The sequence below is a fragment of the Lactuca virosa genome, chromosome 3 (assembly GCF_052849685.1).
Source record: "Lactuca virosa cultivar CGN04683 chromosome 3, Lactuca_virosa_CGN04683_v6, whole genome shotgun sequence".
Lineage (NCBI taxonomy): Eukaryota > Viridiplantae > Streptophyta > Magnoliopsida > Asterales > Asteraceae > Lactuca > Lactuca virosa.
Genome location: NC_136428.1, coordinates 75497855 through 75503854, shown reverse-complemented (window position 1 = coordinate 75503854; position 6000 = coordinate 75497855).

The following is a 6000-nucleotide window of genomic DNA, read 5'->3' as shown; positions in this document are numbered from 1 at the left end:
CCATCTGACTACTAGTGAATGCTACGGCTACCCCCGTAGTCTTACAACACTTTCCATACCATCTGACTACTAGTGAATGCTACGGCTACCCCCGTAGTCTTACAACACTTTCCATAATGGTCGAACACGCACGCGACCCAACACACAACTGAACTCGAGTCCTAACCGGAACTCTAACCTGGTTCCCGGAACCTGCTATCACGTGACCTCACTGTATCAATACCACACCCATGCCTGTAATCAAAGCGTCACAGTAAACCACGAAATCATCTACACCCCCCGGAAGGGTGAGAATCGGTGCCTCACACAACCACTGTCTGAGAGTCTCGAAGGCTGCCTGCTACTCAGGCTCCCCAGCAAAAGGCCACCGACTTCTTGGTCAGTCGGGTCAAAGGAACCACAATCTCGGAGAAATCACGCATAGATGTCCGGTAATAACCTGCTAGACCCAGGAAACTCTGAATCTCAGATGGAGACCTCGGAATCTCCCACTGCATCACGGCCTTTATCTTGGCCGGATAGACTAGTATACCCTTCTGGTTGACAAGGTGCCCAAGAGATTGCACCCCGCGCAACCAGAACTCACATTTGGAGAACTTTATAAAAAGTATCTCCCCAACTTAGATTCAACTAGGTCTTCACGACACGTAAGAATTGAAGGATTCCCAATCCTTCTCGCTTTCTAGTATCCCACTGATGACAACCTGTGCTTACCAATGCTAGCGATTAACCACCGGTTAAACCTTAAGATCGCCCATACTCGGAAATCTTGATGAGTACTCTTGGAATCTGGTCCAATCTGACACCTCAATCCACCTCCCGTGCTGACACTAGAGGCCTTAATCTTCACTCTGGCTGACGAGTCCTCGTTCCCACTTCCAATCTCACAGTACCACTGAACACTAACTCCACTGGAGAACTATCGCTCTAACCCTGACCGGGGATCTTCCAAACAATACTCCTGAACAGATCTCGACAAAGATCCGGAATGATAACGGTACACGCGGAACCCACTCCGCAAGGTACGTCCCTCTGTGGGTTCATCAAGGACCTTTCGGCATGCTGGATGACATATATGATCCTTGATAACCCAAACACTAGCAGAAAACCGACCCGAGATCTGACTTACCCAAACTCGTTCACAATCCCAAAGCGATACATATTCCCATCATCCATTTATTAGCAGTAGAATATGACATACCCACAACATATGGAGGAATATTGATCACCCTCAACTGTCATGATCAACCCTGCCACACCCTTAGCAGCCTAAACCCTTGGAGTGACAAACTCCCTTGTGCACTTTCATGTACGTGCTGCACTGACTCCGGCCCTGCTGGCCTTTCACCCGATGATCAGAAGTCATGGGTCTCTTCTCGGGACCCTCTACTATACGCACCTGGCACAACCCTCTCTTTCCAGAGTGCTCCAAATCGATTTCGCATCTGCAACTTCCTGGAAATCATATCCTTCAGGGTCTGACACCCTGCCACGCTCACTAACTCACTTGCCAATGGCTAAGCTGCAACAACTAGAACATCCTCTGTCCCTAAATTAGGTCACAAACTTCTCCCCGAAGCTTCTTAGATTCTCCAAGACTCTCACCGATTTGAGTATGGATCCTGTTCTTTCAGTAGTACGGGCCCAATACTACCTTCGACACCTATCCATACTTTCCTCAGCAATCCTCCTGAATCCTCTAAGTCACCTCCTCAAACTGGTACACCCAAGTCTCACTGAGCCTCACTACTACTCACTGAAACATATCCCAGGCTTTCCTAGGTTCCGTACTCACCCAGTCCTAAGATGCTGAAAGATTCCCAGTAATGTCAACTAGCTACCTCATGAATATAGCCACTCGCGATTTAGCATATTCACTTAGTAGCTAGCTCACATTACCAAGAGTCCCTCGAAGCACAAAGCAAGCAGCATTCAGACAATGGGAAATCTAACCTACACATTCCAATCGAATCAGTTTATCCTCTTATCAGGAATCTATACTAGCATGTAACTCCAAAGGCTCATACAATCAGGCATAACCTAAACAGGCTATCCTATCACTGACTGATCAGTACTATCATGTAATTCAGCAAACACATACAACAGGCACATAAGGCATCTTCCTAGATCCTTAGCCCTAGTCTAGCATGCAGTTCTCATAATCATATCATATCATAACACAACATGTATGGGTATCTTGGGGAAACTTACTTGAGCTCGGCTGATTGCACGCATCACATACCTTGTTCTTTTCAAAGTTCTTTTATCCTTCCAAATTCTTTTCAAACTCTTTTTATAAAAATGATTTTCTTTTGACAATTTTCATACCAAGTCCTTAGTTTGAGTTCAGACACACCCGAGAGTGTGCCCGAATCCCTCAAACCAAGGCTCTGATACCAACTTGTAACGTCCCAAAATTCAAGGCAAAAATTTCATTTTTAATTAGGTTATTACATAAAACCAAAGTGTGAATAATCAGAATATAATATTATGAAACCATATCAGAGTATAATCCCAAGGATCTCGTGTGCGGAAAACATAGTATGATGGGCTGCGACCAAGCCGGCTCCTTTCCTTTGAAACAAAGTACCTGAAACCAAAACTGTAAACCGTAAGCACGAAGCTTAGTGAGTTCCCCCATCATACCACATACCACATAATATCATCGGTATCTTTCAACCGGTAACTGCCATCGGTATCTTTCAACCAGTATCTGCCATCGATATCTTTCAACCGGTAACCGGGACTATTTCACCCCTACCACCATCACATAATAATATATCATAAACATACTGATCACATACTAACATCATAACATACTGATCACATACTAACATCATAACATAATGATCACATACCAACATATCATAAACAAACAGATAAGCATTGCATGGGTTCTGTATACCCCTTCGGTATCTTTCAACCGGTAACTGCCATCGGTATCTTTCAACCGGTAACTGCCATCGGTATCTTTCAACCGGTAATTGCCATTGGTATCTTTCAACCGGTATCCGACATCGGTATCTTTCAACCGGTAACTGTCATCGGTATCTTTCAACCGGTATCCGCCATCGGTATCTTTCAACCGGTAATCGGGGACTATTTCACCCCCTATCAACAAGTCATAAACATATTGGTTCCATGATAACATAACATAAACATATTGAATCACATAATGGCATATCATAACCATATTGGTCACATAATATCATATCATAAACATATTGCTCACATAATGGCATATCATAACCATACAGGTCACATAATAACATATCATAACCATACTGCTAGGCATGCATGGGTTCTGCCCACCCCTTCGGTATCTTTCAACCGGTAACCGTCTTCGGTATCTTTCAACCGGTAAGTGGGGACTATTGCACCCCTACTACTACTACTAACACATATCTCATAGCATCCCAACACAATAAGCATATCAAATAATGGCAACCAGATAATTATCACAAAGACAATCATCTCAAACATAATCACCTACTGGTGGGCCGACATTGGTGCCTTAGACCCACCCCTACTGGAAGGTAACTCACCTCACACTGCTGAAGTCCCGTAGACACAATCCCACACTGCTGAAGTCCCGCAGACTCAACCCCACACTGCTGAATAACAGATTCCCGAACTGTTAGCACCAAATAACACCCAATTAATAGTTGGGTCCCAACACATAATCATAAACACATACTTGGATAATTACTACATTACCCCAAGGTTGGCTTTGTTCAAGCCCAAGGCCCAATCCATAGGCCCAAATTCAACTAGGAATCAAAACCCAACACATGGCCCAATTTTCCAAATTGGGCCCAAACCTTTATAAGGTCTTACCATAAGGCCCAACCAAAAGTCCAGTCCAACATTTGACCTTCTAATGGCCCAATGTCATATAATCATTAAGGCCCAAACCATGGCACATTTATGGCCCAATTTTCCAAATTGGGCCCAACTCCTCATATAAGCCTTACCCCAAAGCCCATTAATTACCTAATCATCAAGGCCCAATAGAAGGCCCAACAATAAACCCAAGTGGAAATTAGGGTTTCTCATAAAAAAATGATTAGGGTTAAGTGTCCTATTTAACCCATTAAGGACTTAATCCACTAAGGACTTAATCCATTTAGTCCAATGTTGCTTAGATTAGTTTTTGCCAATGGTTGTTATTTAATATCTCCAGTTATTAAATAATTCCCGTGTGTCCCGATTAATTTCCCTAAATTAAGGTTTTGATTGCATTAGGGTTTTCCAAACCCTAATTAGGGTTTCCAACCCAAGTACTAGCCCATTTATTAATTTGTTGGACTTTTAGGTTATTTAGGGCTTTATTGGGCCTATCAAGCCCACTAGAATGTCATCAAGCCCATTAGGGTTTTATTGGGTCAATTAGAGTCCATTAGACTCATTAGGGTTTTTACTAAGCCCATTTGGCTTCATTGGGCCCATTAGGCTAACAAGGCCCATTAGGGTTTCAAGCATCCCCAATCGAGTCAACTCACAAGACAAGCACACCGCCACCCGACACGGCGGCCGGTGGCGGCAGCCACCACCCTATGGTGGTGGTTTGATTTTTCCTTTCATTATTTCAATTGCTTTACAATTTACAATGAACTCACAAAAAAACACACACACTACACTAATTAAACATGCACAACCACCCTATGGTGGCCGGGGGCGGCGGATGGTGGCAGCCACCACCTCACGGTGGTGGTGGTGGCCTTCTCCGAATTCAGGCCAAACAAGAACATACCCTGTGACCTACACTGAATTACAACCGGAGATACACACACTCACACCCGGAACAGTGACACCACTACCCACCTAGCGGCGCACGGCGGTGGCAGTTGGCTGAACTTGCAAACGGCAGCAGCACTGGCAGTAGGTGGGAGTCATGACTCATGACGATCGGCAACAACTTCACGGGAGAATAGCTACACGGCGGCTACAACAACGACGAGCCCCAACAGTCGCAAACGCGACCGGCTTCTCTCACGACCACCTCGTCGGTCCTAATCTCATCTCCGACAGTGGTGGTGGCGTACCATGAATCAAGAGCAACAGCAGCACCATCCGTCGGCGCTCTGGTGGTGATGGCGACGGCGAGCATTTCCGAGGAGCGGAGACAGTAGGCTGGAGAAAGGAGGGCACACGCAACCCACCCACGAACCACCACACAGCCCATGGTCGATGGTCTCCGACTCTCGCGACTGGATAACCGATGGGCGGCGACCCTTCGTCTTCGACGGCAGCAAAGGTCCGTCGGCGACCTTGGTTATTCGGAGCAGCGTGAGGAGGAAGAGGCATGACAGCGGGACGAGGGTGAAGGAGATATCGGTTGGAGGATGAAAGGGAGTGGGTGTCGGCTGTTACATAAGTTGCTTAGGGTTAGGGTTTCATATTCAATATATACCCGATGGACACAAACATATTACCATAATGGCAAGATAGGTCCCTCCAGCTCTCATTTATTTCAAAGTAGATCCAGATTTTACCTTTTAGACCCCGACTCCTAACATTCTTTTCAGAATAAGCCCAATAGTTACTAAACAGCCCCTATCTTCTAAAATCTTTACAAAATAAATCTCGAATTTATACTTTAACCCCTGAAATATCCAACTTATGGCATTTATCTTCCAAAACCAACATCTCACTGAATATTATGGATTTTAGGGCTACTACTCTTTCATAAAATTTATCTGTTTATTTATTAAATAAACAGGGCGTTACATTTTTGGTGTTTTGAACTTCAGTATCTAAGTACAGCTTTCTTTTTCCTTTGACATCCTTCACGGAGTTGGGTTTAGGATGAGAGTGAGGAGGATGGGATTTGGGACCGAACCTTGACTTTCGGTTCTGATTTCTTGTGTTGGGACCGAAACTGGACCTTCGGTTTTTGGCGTAGTAGGAGTTGGGACCAAAACTTGTCTTTTGGTTCTCGTGACCACAAGTATTAGGGCCGAAACAGGTCGTTCGGTTCGCCTGACGGTACGATTGATG